The 18,596-nt window shown below is 42.0% G+C and overlaps 1 protein-coding gene and 1 long non-coding RNA gene across 7 annotated transcripts in view; both read right to left on the bottom strand.

The window, feature by feature from the left end:
- The window catches only part of TJP1 (tight junction protein 1), a 245,271-nt gene that overhangs the window by 179,040 nt on the left and 47,635 nt on the right, over positions 1-18,596 (bottom strand). The gene's annotated exons all lie outside the window — the stretch shown is intronic.
- On the bottom strand, positions 15,397-17,672 carry LOC128315884 (uncharacterized). The gene is made up of 2 exons (XR_008299010.1): positions 16,826-17,672; positions 15,397-16,789 (listed from the first exon to the last, which is right to left on the bottom strand). It is a non-coding gene; the product is annotated as an uncharacterized LOC128315884 (long non-coding RNA).

Raw genomic sequence — 18,596 nt, 5'->3', positions numbered from 1 at the left:
ACTAAGGATAAGATGAACTCAGTTAACTATATGGAAAACAATCAAGGGTCAGGCTTAATTTTTAAAAGAAACTTCCTCTCCAGTCATAAACTGATTTAGGTTTATGGGAATAGAGTCCTAGTCCTATTTACAAACACCTTTAAGAAAGGATCAGGAACACAGAAATTAGTCTTTATTAGTGTTCATTTTTTTGCCATGAACCAGTTAAGACAGAACTTCTTACTTAATAAACTGCTCGGAGGTACCACTTGCCCTCCCCCCTAAAAGAGTAGTTTGAGTCAAAGGAAACTAGTAAGAACCAGAGATGTAGAAACCAACAATTTAGCAAGTTAACATCTCAGTTGTCATGTGCTATTCGCTTCTGAGGAAGAACAACACAACTGTGAACCTCATTTATGAAAAGTATCTTTTCTAACAGGCCAGGTTTTGACCTAAGTGATTTACAGGCGAGCCCAGCCTCTGTAAAGGCTAGGTTGTTCACAAATACATCTACCAGGCCCCCTTCACACATTTCTCACCCATCTCCCATCTCCATACAGGGGTGAGGCTGAATGAAGCAAAACTTTCTAACTGATCTATGTATCATCTGTTCTATATAAAGCTCGAGATGAATATTTTACAACGGCATAAACCGAGCATGCCATAAATGTAATATTTAGTTTTATTCCAGGATCAAATGTACTTCTAATAGCATGGTAAGTATTTTTATCTAGAAGGATCTCCTTGCCATTTGGTAAAAGAGCAGATAGAGATTAAAGCCTTAGTCACTGAGAAATTAGTAACTGTTCAATATTATGTGTTTAATCTTACCAAGTTTTCAAAAATATTTAAAATGTAAAATCAGAAAATATCCTTTTACAGTCTTCAAGATATTTGTCCTTTCTCCTTCAGAAATCAGAGCCGAACATCTGTGTAAGGCAGCAATCTAACTGGATCCTAGCAATGGGAAATTCTTTCATGGGAACCAAATAAACACATGCTTTTGTAACAGGTAACCTGAAGACAAAATCCCAGGCTTACACAAAACTAGCGGCAGAGTAGGGAAACAGAAGTGCCTGGGGACAGCTCCATTATCAGTTCTTTGACTTCTTACTGCTGGGTGTGAGGCCTAAAATAACTAGAGCAGATTTCAGCAAAGTTGAACTCCTTGGAGGCTTCAGTGCCTGAAGTCTGGATCAGTAGATGTGTTTGGATAAACAGGAGGGAGGGAGGCTGGGGGGAGTGGATGGAAAGGACCAGGAAGAGGCTGCCTATCACACAGGACCTGCAGGCCACGATTAGGGCGGTTAGGGCTTGGGCTTTTGTTCCATTTGTGAGCTGAAGCCATTGAAGGGTGTGAGCAGAGGATTGTCAGGGTCTGATTTACATTTGAAAAGGATTGTTCTGGTGGCTGTGTGGCGATCAGAATGGGTGGAGTCAGGCAAGGGTCCTACAGTGATTCTTGTGGGAAACAAGAGTGGCTCAGACCTTGCAGGCAGTGGAGGAGGCAGAGGGGTGACCAGATTTGGTACACAATTAGAGGGAGCATGCCAGGTGCCAGAGGAAGGCAACAGCTCTCACCTCTTTTTGTAAATAAAAATAAATTCCTATGAGATAGCTTGAGGAGTTAGGATAAACTATTCAAATGAAAAACAGGTCAGGGCTACCAACAATTTTCAAAACAAGAAACATATACAAATGACCCTATCAAAAGATTTCGACATCACTAGTAATTACAGAAATGAAGACAAAAATAGGATGTCCCCACTCCACTCTGATTAGAAAAAAATTTTTTTTGAAGATAACTGTAGTGAGTTGAATTGTATCCTCCAAAACTCCTGCCCCACCAGCAACTTCAAAATGTGACCTAATTTGGAAATAGTGTCTTTGCACATATAATTAGTTAAGATGAGGTCATACTGGATTAAAGTGACCCTAAATCCAAAGACCAGCATCCTCATAAGAGGACGGAGCACACAAAGATACACAGGTGGGTTAGAAGGCAATGTGATGACAAAGGCAGGATGAGACTTGATGCAGCTAGAAGTCAAGGAACACCAAAGATTGCCAGAAGCCACCAGAAGCTAAGAAGAAACAAGGAAGAATACTCCCCTAGAGTCTTTGGAAGGAACCCAGCCAGCCTGCTGACACCTGATTTCAGACTTCCAGTCTGCATTACTGTGAGAGAATAAATTTGTAGTTTTCAGCCACTGAGGTTATTTGTTACAGCAGCCCTGGGAAACGAATACAGTAACATACGGTGTTATCAATAATGTGGGAAGCAGTCACTCGCATACTCGCATACCTGCATACCCAAATACCCAGCTGGCAGAAGCCGAAGTTAACATACAAGATTTTAAAAAGATGATTTTAGAAGGCTTACCAGGGGCACCTGGGTGGCTCATGAGTTTGAGCACCGCATCGGGCTCTGTGCTGACAGCTTGGAACCTGGAGCCTGCTTCATAATCTGTGTCTCCCTCTCTTGCCTCTCCCCTGATATACTCTCTCTCTCTCTCAAAAATAAACATAAAAAAATCCTGACACGTATGTTTTAATAGCTTTATTCATAATTGCCAACACCAGGAAGCAACCAAGATGTCCTTCAACAGGTGAATGGGTAAATAAACTGTGGTACATCCATACACTGGAATATTAGCCTGTGATAAAAACAAATGAACTGTAAGGCCATATAAAGGCATGGAGGAAACTTAAATGTGTATTACTAAGTGAAAGAAGCCAGTATTGTAAAGGCCACATGCTGTACAATTCCAAGTATATGACGTTCTGGAAAAGGCAAAACTATATAGACAGTAATAACTATAAAGACAGTTGCCAGGGTTCATGGGGATGTGGGAAAGGATTAACAGCTAGAGCACAGGGCATTTTAGAATGGTCAACCATTCTGCTTGGTACTGTAACAGCCGATACATGTCATTATACATTTGTCCAAACCCACAGAATGCACAGCTCCAAGGGAACCCTAATATAAACTATGGACTCTGGGTGATAATGTGTTGCTGTAGATTTGTCTGTTGTAGCAAACACACTGCCCAGGTACAGGTGGTGATAGTCGGGGAGGCTATGAGTGTAAAAGGACTGTGGGTCTCTGGAACAGGTCTCTGGACCAGAGTCCATGGGAACCCCCTGTACTTTCTGATCAACTTTGCTGTGAACCGAAAAACTGCTCTAAAAAATAAAGTCTATTAATTTAAAAAGAATTCAAAAGAAAAAAACGATCTCCAAAAAAATCCGACATCAAGAATACTCAAGAGATGTAATATATTATTAACGGGTAAAGGCAAAGAATAAAAAATGACCTATCGTGTGATTCTAATTTTGTTTTTAAATATTATATAGCAACATACAGGATATTCATGTATTATTAGATATAACACCGAAAACACTAAAATATTAATAATTGTTATCTCTGAGTGGGGGGAACTATACACAATTTTTATGTTTCTCTTTGTGATTTCTTATATTCAAGATTTCTACAATAAACTAGTGGGTTGTTTCATAATCAGGAATAAAGAGTTAATGTCATTTAAAAGTAATAACAAGGGGCACTGGGTGGCTCAGTCAGTTGGGCGTCCGACTTCGGCTCAGGTCATGATCTCACGGTCCGTGAGTTCGAGCCCCGCATCGGGCTCTGTGCTGACAGCTCAGAGCCTGGAGCCTGCTTCAGATTCTGCGTCTCCCTCTCTCTCTGACCCTCCCCCGTTCATGCTCTGTCTCTCTCTGTCTCAAAAATAAACATTAAAAAAATAAATAAATAAAAAATAAAAGTAATAACAAATGCAGGGGTCTGAAAAACCAAAGAACATTAATGTGAGACAAAAAAATAAACTGCGTTAATGAACCTCTCAATGCCACCTGTTTTGTTGTTTGCATTTATCCATCACACTCCTGTTCATGGCCTTTGTAACTTCTCCATTCCTCCCAATATCCCCACAGGTTCCTTCTACTTCCTTTTCTTTTACTAAGCAACTTGCCTACCTATTCAGGGATGCTGAAATTCATTTCACATGAACCACCTCTAATTCCCTTGCTTGTGTAATAAAGTTTCCTGGAATTTTCACCCATCACATCACATCACCCATTTGTTCCTCTTGTCATTTACTGATCTTAAAAAAAAAAAAAAATCCCTAGAACAAAAGTTCTCTTGAAAATTAAAAATATGGGAGAACGGGAAAAATGGCAATTTGGAAGATAAAATTGAGAAATTTTCTCATATAGCAAGAAAAAATAAAAGGACAAAGAGGTGGGAAATAGAAGATTAAAAAGAAAAGGGAATTAAAAGATCAGTCCAAGGGGCCCAACAAGAGAGAAAGAAAATACCACTAAACAATTTCCCCAAATTTGGAAGGCATTATCTAGTTAGTTCCAAGTGCCCATCAGCATTAAAAAAAAGACAGACGTCATAGCATCAGGACACCTGGGATAAAGAGAGTTTCCTGAATTTTTCCAAAGAGAAGGGAGTAACAGGAACATATAAAGGATAGGAGATCAGAATGCCACTGGATTCAGTGACAATACTGGAAACCAGGATAGGAAGTGTTGCCTGCAAAATGAGGAGGAACTAATGTTCCATCTAGAATACTATACTCAATGAAACTATCTAGTGGGCAGGTGACATATAGATGGTCTCAGACATTGTTTACTCCCTTGCATCATAGCAGCCACTGTTAATGGCCAACCCAACAGCCATCCCCTTTCTTCCTTGCTGAAAAACCCCAATTTTATTCATTAAGTGGTCATCTGTTTTTTTCTCTTTTACTTTAGAGACAGGGAGTGTGATGTGATGGGGGAAAAGGGGCAGAGAAAGAGAGAATCTTAAGCAGCCTCCAAACTCAGCACGGAGCCCGATGTGGGGCTCAGTCCCATAACAGTGGGATCACGACCTGAGCCGAAATCCAGAGTCGGACGTTCAACCGACTGAGACACCCAGGTGCCCCAAGTGGTCATCTGTCACCTGCTCTGAAGGAGGTGGAGCATAAGCCCCAAAAGGCTGAATCCTTATTAGAATTCAGTTACAGTAATTCCATTCCCTTCGCCATGGCCTGAGATGTGATATGGGGCGGCTAGGAAGGAGGCTTTAAAGAAACGATTCAGATGAGGCTCACTAGAGAAAATGGCTCATTTTTCATTTCCAGACAACTGCTGTCTGCATACGACACCTGCAGCAAGGCACCCACGCCACAGCTAGCCCACAAGGCCAAATCCTCACATGGCGGGTGACTCAAAGAGTTGGAAGTTTAAAAGGATCTGAGTTTGAAAACACCATTAACCTACTCCGTACCGTCCTAATTCCAGACTTACCTGATATAAGAAATGTCCTTTCTGTTTAAGTCACTTTTAGTTGGCTATCACCTGTAGCTACAAGCATCATGAACAGATATACACCCTTCCTCAGACATTTAATGGAGGAGGCCTCCCTGGAGCCAAGAAATGGGAGAGGTGAAGGCAATACCGAGGATGACCATAAAAGGACAAGCAAGGGACACAGCTGGGCAAAGACCTGCAGACGAGAGCTGGGGCACGCGGCTCCAAGGCGGCCTCCAGGAAAAAGAGACACCAGCTTTGTGATGACGTGAAAAATCACATTAAGAAGCATTCTGTAGTCTTCTCCTGAAAATGATATTACACTATATGTTAACTAATTCAAATTTAAATAAAATCTGGAAGAAAATAAATAAATAAATACATTTAATTTTTTAATGTTTATTTATTTTTGAGAGAGAGAGCGCGAGGGCGAGAGCAGAGGAGGGGCGGAGAGAGGAGGAGACACAGAATCTGAAGCAGGCTCCAGGCTCTGAGCTGTCAGCACAGAGCCCAATGCGGGGCCCAAACCCACGAACCTTGAGATCATGACCTGAGCCGAAGCTGGACACTTAACCAACTGAGCCACCCAGGTGCCCCGCCCCGCCAAATTTTTAAAATAAAAAAAAATTTTAAAGGAAGTATTCTGTAGTTCTCTCAGTTTAAGAAGACATTAATAATAGCTGCAAAGAAAATTAAGCAAATTACAAAATGAGGCAGTTTTTAAGTCCAAGAGAAATGAAAATTTGTACAAGAAAGAAAGAGTGGTCATAGAATACTACTTGGCCCAGCAGTGAACAATATTCATATAGTTACAATATATGAACTCAGCATTTGGGGTGGAAGGGAAGTGGAAGGGAGGGAGAGCATAGGGTGAAGAGGCTACTTCCCCATCTTTCAGACAGTCAATGGATAATAAATATCTAAGGCAGAGGAATCAAGAGAAATCAGAATAAGCATATTATTTAGCAATATGGAAACAAATTCCAAAGAAAAAATTAAAAGTGTTTTTTTTAAGTTTATTATTTATAATCTCCACACCCAAAGTGGGGCTTGAACTCAAGACCCCAAAATCAAGAATCGCATGCTCTCCCTATGGAGCCAGTCAGGCACCCTGAAAAAGTTAAAAGTTGAAGGTATTTAAATCCTGTAATACTATCTTAGCAAACTATATGAATACATTACTGTAGTGTAATAAAGAATTTGTCCTGTCTTTGAGATTTCCAGCACCGTGCTTCTAAAACACTTGGACTTTCTGGAATCATAGGAGTGTCTTTGTTATGTTAATGAGGGGACTCGTCGTGGTCCCCTACAGAGTTTCAGGACAGGGGCTGGCCACCAGGAAGACTGACCTTGTGATGAGAAGGTTGGGAATTTCAGCCACTCCATCTCCAGGGGAGGGATGCTGGAGGTTGAGTTCAGTCACATGGCCTATGACTTCATCAATCTCACCTGTGTGATGAAGCCCTGATACAAACTTTGGACACTGAAGCTCAGTGCAGCTGGTGAACACATGACTCTGCCACGATGGCCACACACCCTGATGCAACAGGAGAGGGCAAAGAAGCTCGGTGTTCCTTCCCAGACCCCAATGTGGGGTCGCCCTATAGGTCTCTTCATTTGGCGGTCCTCCTGATTTGCATCTTTCATAATAAAACTTGAATCGTAAGTACAGTGCTTTCCTGAGTTCTGTGTGTTGCTCTAGCAAGCTATGAAACCCTAGGGGGCCATGAGAACCCTCATATTTATAGCCAGTTGGTCAGGAGTGCAGGTGGCCTGGGACCTCCAAAGTGTAGCTGGCATCTGAGGAAAGGACCAGTTATGTTGGGAGCCAGGTACTCTAACTTTGTGGGGTCTGCACCAATTCTGGGTGGTCAGTGCCAAAGTGGCATTGCAGTATACCCCATCGGATTTGGTAGAGAATAAATACTTGGCTAAATTAATTTTTTTTAAAGGAGAAAGGAGTAAATCTCATCATCTTAATCATCCTTGGGGTGTCTGAAGGCCCACCCCAAGGATGGTGGTGCTGCAGATGGCCAGAGAGGACTTAGCATGGAGCTGTCCCTGGGATGTAGGCATGGGGAACCTTAATTCTGCCTGAGGATGAAGAAAGGGAGGTTTCTTGGGACTTGTCTATTAAAATGTTATCCCAGAGTAGGAAGATTTCCATCCGGGAAGACTGTGAACTTGGACATTTAATTCCACATTCTTCAAAACAAGTATCTAATAGCTTCCTTATGGTTGGAGCTGGTCAAAGGTAAAGTGAGCAAAGCGAAGTTTATTCTTAGCATCCTTTGTTCTCAAGTTTTTCCTCTCTCTACCCTGCAGGCACCTCAGCACCCATATGAGCCAAACCCACTGAGCTGGCCCTCTCCAGGCCCCTCTTTCCTCTACTCCAGACTCTCCCTTCCTCTGATATCTGCTCACCTCTAAACCTCAGAGACCTGGTTTCAGCTATCTGGTACCAGAAAAGTGATTCACTAATTCCCAAACAAAAACAAGCGATTGCCTTATGGAGGTGTTAAACATTTAAAAGAAAATACCGGATACTTTTTTAAACGATATTTCAACATGATAAACCAGAGAGAAGGAGATTCTAATGCTTTTAAACCGATTTCTTAACAAAATACTTAGGAGTCAAAAACAAAGTTGCCCTTCCCAGTGCCTAGGTCTTCAACAGCTCTGGCTTTAAGACTGGTCTCCCACCATGTGAAGACCCACTACTGCTCTCAAGATACTCACCCTGCACCCTGGCACCTCCCACTTGCACACCATGCTTACACAAAGTTCTGAGGGGAGCTGAGCGCCCCTTCCCAGAAAATACAATATCTCTGTACAATGGTGCCAAACTGGAGTCTGTAGATTAGAACTCAGGCCCCCAAGGCATGGGGGGTGGCTAAACCCTTCCAGGGCCAGCCATGGGCTTTAGCTGGAACCCATGTATGGGTTAAGCTGCAGCAGGCAGTAGTGGGAAACTAACTTAACTCTTTAAGTCATCATTTAGCTCAAAGCAGAGTTTCTAGAATCATCCAGATTCATATTCCACAAAGGGCTGGGATATCTGCACTGAAATTGGAAAACACTCTAAAAAGCAACGTGATTATTTGTTTATTTGTACTACTAAAAACCACTGGAGAAAACGCCTTATCTGGAAAAACAATGTGAACTATTACTCACCTCCCCAAATCTAAATTGATATCTAACGCCTACTTTCCTTGCAAAACAATAGCAGGCAGTGGAGACAGAGCCTTTTATACTAAGAAATGTTATAATGTCACAGAAACCCAAGGAAAAATAAATACATTACTTATGTTCTATGTACACTTACTTTCTCCCTTAACATCAAAGCCTGCTTATATTTTTAAACAGTAAAGTGGAAAGAGTGACTTTAATATGTTCACTCCACCCAACTTCATTGCTACAATACCTGAATCCTTGCCAAAGTATTTGGCCTATCGCTAGGAAGTCCTAAACACAGCCCTGTTTTTGAGCACTTTCACCCTCCCTTAACCTTTCCACTTCTAAAATATTTTCTGATATTATGTTTGCTTTTATATTTTAATAGTTTATAGGAAGGAAAATATTTTAATTAAATCAGGCAAGAGAGATTATGCTTATTACCTGCATGTAGGCAATTCTATAATATTTTATTAAAAATACTTGTAGTATGCTCCAGCTCTAACAAACTGTGCTAATAAGACTAGTAAAAAATGGACCTGTGAATCAGTTTTTATAATGATTGATATGCATAATAAGTAATATCAACCCTGGTCTAAGAGCTCCAAAGATAGGAAACTTATCACTCCTGTCTTGAAAAGAACATCTTACAGGAACAGAGAGGCCCCAGCTCAAACACAGATTATAGATCATCAATTATATTTAGTGGGGCAAAGTGAGAGGGAATAAGAGATGACCAGAGGTGGTATCAGATGGGCCATGAACCCTGGAAGACAGGCAAAGGAAAGCACACATGTGCATAGTAATAGAGACATGGGAGATCAAAGGGAGTCTGGTCACTAGCCGGCACTTTCAGCTCCAGATAATTCTGTTGCTTTCAGAGCATGGGAGGCAAGTAAGTTGTGCCATGATGATTTTTGAGAGAACAGAGGCAAACAGAGTGTGGTGATGATAAGGTTATATTCTCCCTCTTCTGAACATTTACCTGCAGTGGAGTGTCTCCTGAAAGCTACCTGCATGCTACCAAGCCAGCAGCTGCCCAGGGCCACTGAGACGCTGTCCAGATGCCTTGGCCCAGAGCAGGAATGAAGCACACCAGATCTTGAAAGAGGACTTCAACTACCTCTATTTTGACCTCAAACTTGCTACTTGGTAAGTTCTTCTTTCCAGCTTCTCTCCTAACTAAGGCAAAAGATCCTAAGTGCAAAGCATCCCCTGATGGGAACCAAAACTACCTCCCCCTATTGTCCCCCCCAAGCAATAAGGACTGCTCTGAGCCAGCAAGACCCTGCCCAGGACTGACCCTGAGACAATGATGACTTGGCCTTCACTGCCCACCTGCAGGTACCCACTGACCTCTGTCCCACTTGGCCTTCACTGCCCACCTGCAGGTATCCACTGACCTCTGTCCCACATTCTCCTTATGTAAACCTGGAAGTATTTTTAGCACTTTGGAGACTGTCTTTGAGACATTAGTCTGCCCTCTTCCCAGTGCTGGCCTCACTAAATTCTTTTCTTATTTCACTTACCACTTATTTCTATGTTGACACTTTTGGTAAGTGGCTGAACCTGGTCTGTTTGGGACCCCTCAGAGCCAGGTGCTCTGACATCCCTGTACCCTGGCTACTCTCATAACTTCATTCCAAAATCTGGAGACTGAAGGGGTCAAGGCTGCTGTTTTCTTTTTCTTTTCTTTTAATGATTATTTATTTTGAGAGAGAAAGCAAGCAAGCTTGTGCAGGGGAGAGTCATGGGAGAGAGAGAGAATCCTAAACAGACTTCATGATGTCACCACAGAGTCCTATGTGGAGCTCAAACTCATGAACCGCGAGATCAGATCTGAGCTGAAGCCAAGAGTTGGACACTTAACTGACTGAGTCACCCAGGCACTCCAAGGCTGCTGTTTCTATCATGACTGACTCAAGAACTGCACAGGGCATGGTGGAACCCATTAGTAGATTCAGCTGAAGAAGGAAAATGAGGGTGAGGAAAGTTCAATGTCATAATTAAAACAACTCTCCTAATTGTTTGTGTTAACCATGCATTCATGTGTTGACGCAACTAAGACTCAGGCCCTGGGAACTCAAAATGCACCACGCTATATGTTAGGAACTATGGGAAAACAGCCATGGCTTGGATTCTTGAAAAGTTTACAATCCAATGAGAAAGATAAACAACTATTTCATTATGGATTAAACACTAAAAGTTACATTAAAAAATAGAATACTCCAGAGGGGTTGCATGAAGGAATAAATATTCTGGGGGCAGGTGATGGAACTGTTCTGGATCTTGACTGGTGATGGTTACAGAAGTTAATGTATTGGTTGAAACTCTCAAAACCATACACCAGAGTGAATTCTGCTGTATGTAAATTCAAGAGTAAAAAGTGAAAAGCAGCTGAATATCAGCAATTTCACATCGTTCAAACTAACAGATGCTCTAGTACAGGCAGATGGTTCTGTGGGAGCACCGGAAGCAGAGGTGAGCAGAGACTAACAAGGGACTAACAGATGGTCTCCTGAACAGCTATTGTTTCATTGGAACCTTGAAAAAGAAAGATGCTTTCAAAAGATGAAGAGGGGGTGAGGATGTCGGCATTCTAGGTACATGAGTAGCAGTAGCAGGCAAAAAGTTATACAAACCCACAGCATGTATCTGGAGAACAGTAAAGCAGGCAACAGGAAGTCTGTGAAAGCAGGGAAGCCAAATGAAGCAGAATTAGATTATGGAGGCCCATTATTCTATAGTCAAAGACAAGTCACTAAACTTTAAGCAGGTCGTGACCTAATTCAATCTCTTTTGGGAAGATAACTTTGGTAAAAATATGAAAAATTTATTTGTTGCCGGAGATATATTAGAGGCATGAAAATGGCTCTGATGAAGGTTTCTTAATCAGGGTCTGCAGATCTCTCACGATGATTGCAAAATTGTGTGCGTGTGTGCACACGCATGTGAGTACACACATTTCCTCAGGAAGAGCGCCTGTGGTTTTCACCAGATGCTCATAGGGTCCATAACCTCAGAAAGATTAAGGAGGAAAAAGTTAATGTTCAAGTGTATAGTGGTGGGGCAGAAGCAGTAAGTGCAAAATGAATGTAAGTGACCCATGAGACACTTCATCAGGATTGCATTTCTGGACTTGCCATTAACTAGGGAGTGAGAGAGGAGGAGGATTTAAAGATGACAATAAAGGTTCTAGCTTGGTGACTGGGAAGCATGGGGAGGAGAGAGAGGGGGGAAAGGGACAGAAAGGGGTATCATTACACTAAGAACAAAAATAAATTATTTTACTTCAAAGAATCAAATATTTGACCTTTTCGCCTGTGTCACTTTGAGCCGGAGATTTTTTTCCTCATTTTTATGGGCCAAAGTATTTCTGGCTAAAGACAGAGCTAAGATGAACTACAGAAGACCCTGTTTGCATATAAAAATAAGAAGCAGATGAGAAAACAATCTTCAAAGTCTTTCTCACAGTGACCTTTCTCTCTACGTTGGCCTGCTTTCCATACTCTCATGGCATCAGAAAACCTCGGGACATGGCATTTGCTTCAGTGACAGAAGCCAATGAATTTAGCATATATGAGTTAGGTAAACTAAAGATAGCAATACAGACAGTGATAATTTTTTCAAATATTCAAAACATTTCCTAGGACTTGAGATTTTTACTAATTAGTTTGACTCACCAGTGTAGATTACCCTTTAAGTAATCCACCAGTGTGGATTACCCTTTAATATAGCTTCATCTTTCATGTCTTTATATACATACCATATATCGAGGAACAAATTTACATATCTTTAGTGGTGAAACATTTGTTAAGCAGAGCCTTAAAGTTCTTTTTGATTTGTTTCTTTCTCTCTCTCCAAAGTTAAAAGTGATACACAGAAGCACTCAGAAGTTGGGTCCAATACAATGTAATTAATTGCTCACATCTAGCATTTCAATTTCTTTTTAAGTGTATTTATTTATTTTGAGGGAGAGAGAGAGAGAGAGGGAGAGAGAGAACACGTGTGGGTGAACAGAGGAGGGACAGAGAGGGAGAGAGAGACCCAAGCAGGTTCCACACGGGGCTCAATCTTACAAACCACGAGATCATGACCTGAGCCAAAACCAAGAGTCTGATGCTTAACTGACTGAGCCACTCAGGAGCCCCTGGCATTTCAATTTCTAAGTAAAACAAAAATTTCTTTAGTTAAAACACAATTTTTAAAATATCGTCTTTTGTTACCTACCTAATGCATGACAGCACTCTACATTTTTTAAATAAATCACTATTATCCCGGCACATATTCCATTACATGGGCCAGCGAAGCAGTCCACAGCAAAGCACTCCACAGCCATGGGATCAACATGTCCTGGTGTATGAGAAAGGCAGATTCTGGGGTCCCACCTAGATTATTAAATCAGAATCTCTGCAGTGGAGTAGGAATCTGAACTTTAACAGTCTCCCACGTGGTTCTTGATTGCAAGAAAGTCTGAAAGCCAGGGGTCTAAGAAGTGAGTGGTAAAGAGACACAAAGAGATAAGGCTAATAGTAAAATTAATAAGGCTCAGAAAGGGACAGAAAGACATCAAACTCCTCTGTATGTCTGATGGGAGGAAATGGGGTTACGATACTGCCAAAACGTTGACTTTGGCGATATTCAAGGAAACTGGTCACACAGTTTTCCTTCCAGACTGTTCTTAAATGGCTCTTCCATGACTTTCTCTGATTCCATTAACTCAGACATGGCTCTGAAGTTTAAAAATCTCTCAAAGACTGTAAGAGAAGAGGCCCGCACAGCAACCCTTCCGTCATCCCCCTCACTGCTACCTGCCAGCCTCCTGCAGAGATCAGGCCCCGGCCTCCCCTCTCTCTTCCGAGCAGTAGTGAGGGAGGGGATGGTAGTGGACTTCTGCTGTCACCGTACCAATTCTCAGGGCCAGAGACTGAAACTCCTTTTAGAGGAGGCATCTCCTGCCACTGCATCCATAGGGTCCACAGTTCCTTTCTAGAGGCCTTTGCGGGGCTACAGTCTGATTGCAAAGGGGCTTAAAGCTGAGTTGGTGAAGAACTTCACACAACCCGGGAAAAGTTCACTAAAACTGGGGGAGTGGAGCCCTCATTCACTCTGTGAGCAGTACTCACACTTTAGCCTGAATAAACATGACCCAGAGGGTGAGCATCACCCCCAGAGTTTCAGATTCAGCAGGTCTGGGGCCTGAGATTCTGCACGTCCACCATGTGTCCAGTACTGCTCTGCTGGTTCAGAGCCAGGGTTCTGAGAGGCGCTGGGCCGCATTATCACCTCTGCTGAAGTGTCTTTTCTACCACAGAACAGCTTGTTTGCAGGCAGTTTTCTGGCACATGCTAAGGAAACATGTAGCTCTAGAGCTGTAAAACCACTTTAGCCCTGAGTACTAAAGGAGTCAGCAAGGGTCAAGGCAGCAGTGTGCAGATGTAAGGTTCAAGTAGAAGAGAAGGGGAAAGAGGAGAAGCAGAGTGGGCTGGAGATGGGTAAGAATGGGAGAAAGGATGGATCTGGGAAGAGCAGACATTATTAGGAGTGGTTTCCTTTTACTCCTATTGTCTTTCAACTCTGTGAAACTGGATAAAAAGGCTGTTGATCCTGGAGTTGTTTTTTTTTTTTTTTTTTTTCCTGTTAAAGAGTGCACAGCTTTCGTGACACCATCCAGGGTCTGTACCTCCAGAAAAGTTTGTGCTCTTCTGTTCTGAGCCAACCCCCTCCCCCCCCAGCACAGGGCAGAAGCAGATGGTGTATCTGGCCAGGTGGCATGGCCCCAAGCCACACTGGAGACCCCCCTCTCCTGCCCTGGACAATAGGAATGCTCCACCCCAGAAGATGGAGGCCTTCTAGAGATCAAAAGCCAGCGGCCCTCCGGCACTCTGATTTAACTGTCCTGGCCATTCCTACCTCTAAGAGCCTCCCCACTCCTCAGATTCTCACGTGGCCTAAGCGGAAAGAGGTGCTCTACAGAGAGCATCTCCAAGAAGAAAGAGGTGTTCTACAGAGAGCGTCTCCAATTGCTCTGCTTGCTCTGTCCGACCCACCTCCAGGGGACCCAAAATCCAAAGAGCTTCAAACTAGCCTTCAGAAGCCTGGAAAAAGCCCAACAGCAGAAGGCCTGTGAGAACTGTGTTCATCCAACAGGTACCAAGAGCCAGACGCTATGATGGTGTCAGAAAAAATGAAGATGTGAGGGCCCTCCGTTTGTAGAGTCATGCTCAGCCATGTGGAGCAGCAGTCTTGTGGAGAAGAACCTGATGGCCTGGGAGGCCAGGACTGTAGCTCCAGGAAGGAGATGGCTGCCACATGGAAATGACAGTGACTGAGAACAGGGCCTTTTGGAAGAGCATCCAAGGCTTCCTAAATGCTTGTATCTAAACAGTAAGGTGCTCTTACCTGAATGCAACTCACGCTGCTTTGCCGGATCCACTACCCCTCTTCGTCTTCATAAAGTATTCACACCCACTGAGGACCCACACCTGCCCAAGGCCCTCAGGCTTCTCCCCCACTCCACAACACACACAGGCAAGCACAGGCATGTTTGCACACATACACACTTGCACACGCATGCACACACACACCACATACACATGCACAAACACATGCACACACTTCTGCTCTCACCGACTGAGCTCTATGGACAAGACAATCTTAAATCTTAGTCAATTGTACTGTTTCACTTGTACTTTTTAATGTAACTGATGAACAAGTACTAAAAAACCCTGTTTGGGGGCGCCTGGGTGGCTCAGGTCATGATCTTGCACTTTGTGAATTCGGGCCCCGTGTCGGGCTCTGTGCTGACAGCTCAGAGCCTGGAGCCTACTTGGGATTCTGTGTCTCCCTCTCTCTCTGTCCCTCCCCCGCTTGTGATCTGTTTTTCTGTGTCTCTTAAAAATAAATAAACATTAAAAAAAATTTAAAAAAAAGCCTGTTCAATGAATGCCTTGGAAGCATTTGATGAAGACAAATTACTAAAAATGAAAAAAATGGTGTCAAATTTGGTATGGAAGACATTACCTCTAAAAAGGAGGAAAGGAAATTACTAAAAGTCATAGTGAATCTTCCACCCAGACTATCCAGCTCTTTCCACTTTGAAGAAACCCCAGCTGCAACATGGCTGTGTGGTTAGAAGAACGAATCCATATTCAGAGAAAAAGCCTGGGATCTACATCCAAACATCAGTAAGTGAATGTGCATCTATGTGTGTTTAGTTAATATAAAGTGTTTAAGGGCTATGTGGAATCTTTTTTTTATGATTCTCTGATTTGCAGTTTTGGAATTTGCTGGCCAGCTGCCATAGGAGTTAACCCAAAGTGCCAACAATTCTCCAAATCCTCCCTCCCCAATGTGAAGTTAACCAGAATAGCTATCAGTGCCACAATCACCCACCATCGCCCCACACAACCCATGACCAGCTGCACTCCCTTTCAACTGGAAAATCCTTGGCTCTGTTACTGGACATTATCAAAGATGATTCACAAACCATACAATCTCATTTATGTAATCTGCATTTGGCTTCCCTTGATAAAAGGAATTTCATATTAAGACTTGAACATTAACTACCGCCAAATCTTCCTACAACTTGTCTAATAGGATTTCATGTAACGTAGACAAGGAGGTCGACGCCAAACAGCTCTGTGACGCGCTCTGTCAAAGCAGTTTCTTAGTGCCTGTTATCATCTGTAATCCAGTTGCAGAATTTCAAATATTGAAGGTTATCTAAAAAAAACTTAAAATTAATTTTTGGATGTAAAATATGTGGTTACTTATTTTGTTTTAGCACATTTCAGTTTGACAATCTATACAGTAACAAAAACATTCAAGTTGTAACTACTGAAATTAAAATTTGATACGGAATCTGTCACTTTGTTGAATAACTGCCTTGTGTTTTTTTGAAAATTGTATTCAGTTGGAAACGCTGTCCTTTAAATACTGATGATTTGCAACTTTTGATCTCTGGGTTGTGAGTTCGAGCCCCACATAGGGTATAGTAATTACTTCAATAAAAATTAATAAAAATAATAAAATAAATGAAAACTGATGCTTTAAAATCCATGTTATCAGAAGGCTGTTAGCGAATACCACCTATGCAGTAGCTCTTTCTTCCTAATGTGTTAAAATGTCACTATATTATTATCCAATATACTCTGGAATATTTGTAAGATCTCAGGAGCAGGGTGGGATGTCCTGGATGGTCTTCATACACAAGATTTAACGTAATAGAGCAACCTGAGAAAATGGAACTGAATTTCCTGAATGGGCGATGGGATCCCTTACATTTAATCCTCTAGAGGCCAACTAACTTCACCTTTAATTAGAAAAGAAAAAAATGGTCTTACTTCACCTTTAATTAGAAAAGAAAAAAATGGTCTTACTAAAATTACATTTACTTTGTGTGATAGGTAGCTACACTAGAAATTACCACAACTGTGTGAATTTCAAATTCATTTGTACAAATTCATCTTCCTCTGGTGCTCAAAGTCTTGCTTACAGTTAACAATCAGCTCCTACAATCCTGAGGTTTGTTGTCAGTTTGAGGATGAAGACAAGTTCTACCTTATGAATCACAATGAATAGGGCAGATGTACCTAAATGTTAACATGTGGCTATCACAACTTAGGTTTACAAGCAACTCACTAATTTATTTTAGTGTATCATTCTATAATACCAATTAAGCAATTTGGATAAACCATTTTTAAACCATCAACAAAACAGTGAGAAGTGAAATCATGTGACATTTCCTTTCGAGCTCTCTCCTTAATCTACCTTCCAACTGCCACATGCACACACACACACACAAAACCCACACAGACACACACATACTAGTTTTTCATGCCATACAGTTGTGGTTTAAATTTAGCCAAATTAACGATAATTTCTCTTGACAAGTTTGGAAGTATTTTTTTAGCCTTCTTTAAATAGCTGACAAAAAGATAAGACATACAGGATTTAACTCTCTACAGGTTTCAGTATTGTTGTTTTCTGTTTTAACAATTGCCTTGTGGGGGGCACCTGGGTGGCTCAGTCAGTTGAGCGGCTGACTTCGGCTCAGGTCATGATCTCACGGTTTGTGGGTTCGAGCCCCACATCGGGCTCTGTGCTGACAGCTCAGAGCCTGGAGCCTGCTTCGGATTCTGTGTCTCCCTCTCTCTCTGCCCCTCCCCCACTTGTGCTCTGTCTCTCTCTCTCAAAAATAAATAAAATGTAAAAAAAAAAAATTAAAAAAAAAAAAGAATTGCCTTGTGCTATCAGGACACAGAGCCATGCCACTTCAGCTACAGATGAACGGACACTTCTCTGAAGGGACCTGTTGCACACTGCAGCCTGGGTTTGAAAGCTGACTCAGTATTTTGATCATAGCTCCCAGGTGATGGTGGTACCAGTGTGGACAGTTAGATCAAGTGAATTGCTTTTCATTTGCATGTGAGTGGATTAAAACGATTAAAGCGGTATGTCCATAATTATATGATTAGAACTATTAAAATCTACCTGCAAACTTCTCATTAAAAAGGTGGAGAGTACATGCATATTATCTCCTTTCCCTCCTGAATCACTAACAAAAAAAAAAAAGAAAGAAAAAAAAAAGATATAAAGCCACAAGGAAAAAAGATCCCAGTGTATGGAAGGTGGCAACACTTTTTGGGAGCGGGTAAATGAGGAAACGAAAAAAGCAGAGACTGCAGCCTCTTGCCTGCAGAGGGTCCACCACACAGAAACCGATTTGCTCTGAGCCCCAGGAAAGGCTCTAGGCTCAAGGCACTGATACCAACTGCAAAGGGCAGGGCAAGCAGGTACAGGGCTGAAAACGGGAGTCAGTGGATGCCATTATATGGAGCACTTGGATCCCTCGGTCTCTCCCCGCCCAAACCCCCACCCTGCACAGAGACTTTCTCCCAGTGAAAGAGCCAGCTTGCTCAAGGGCTTCCAATTATTTGTTAGTGACTTACATGTACATATAATGTGATAACTAAGGATTAGGAAACATTTCAGGAAAACTTTCCAACATTAAAGACAAAACAAAAATAATGAGAAAGGGATCCAGGAAATGTTTAAGTAGCATAAATAAAAAATTTTTAGAAGAAGAGTTGTATAAAAAAAGAGATCAAATATTGCAA

Source organism: Acinonyx jubatus, chromosome B3 (assembly GCF_027475565.1).
Source record: "Acinonyx jubatus isolate Ajub_Pintada_27869175 chromosome B3, VMU_Ajub_asm_v1.0, whole genome shotgun sequence".
Taxonomy (NCBI): domain Eukaryota; kingdom Metazoa; phylum Chordata; class Mammalia; order Carnivora; family Felidae; genus Acinonyx; species Acinonyx jubatus.
This window is presented reverse-complemented; position numbering and strand designations above follow the sequence as displayed.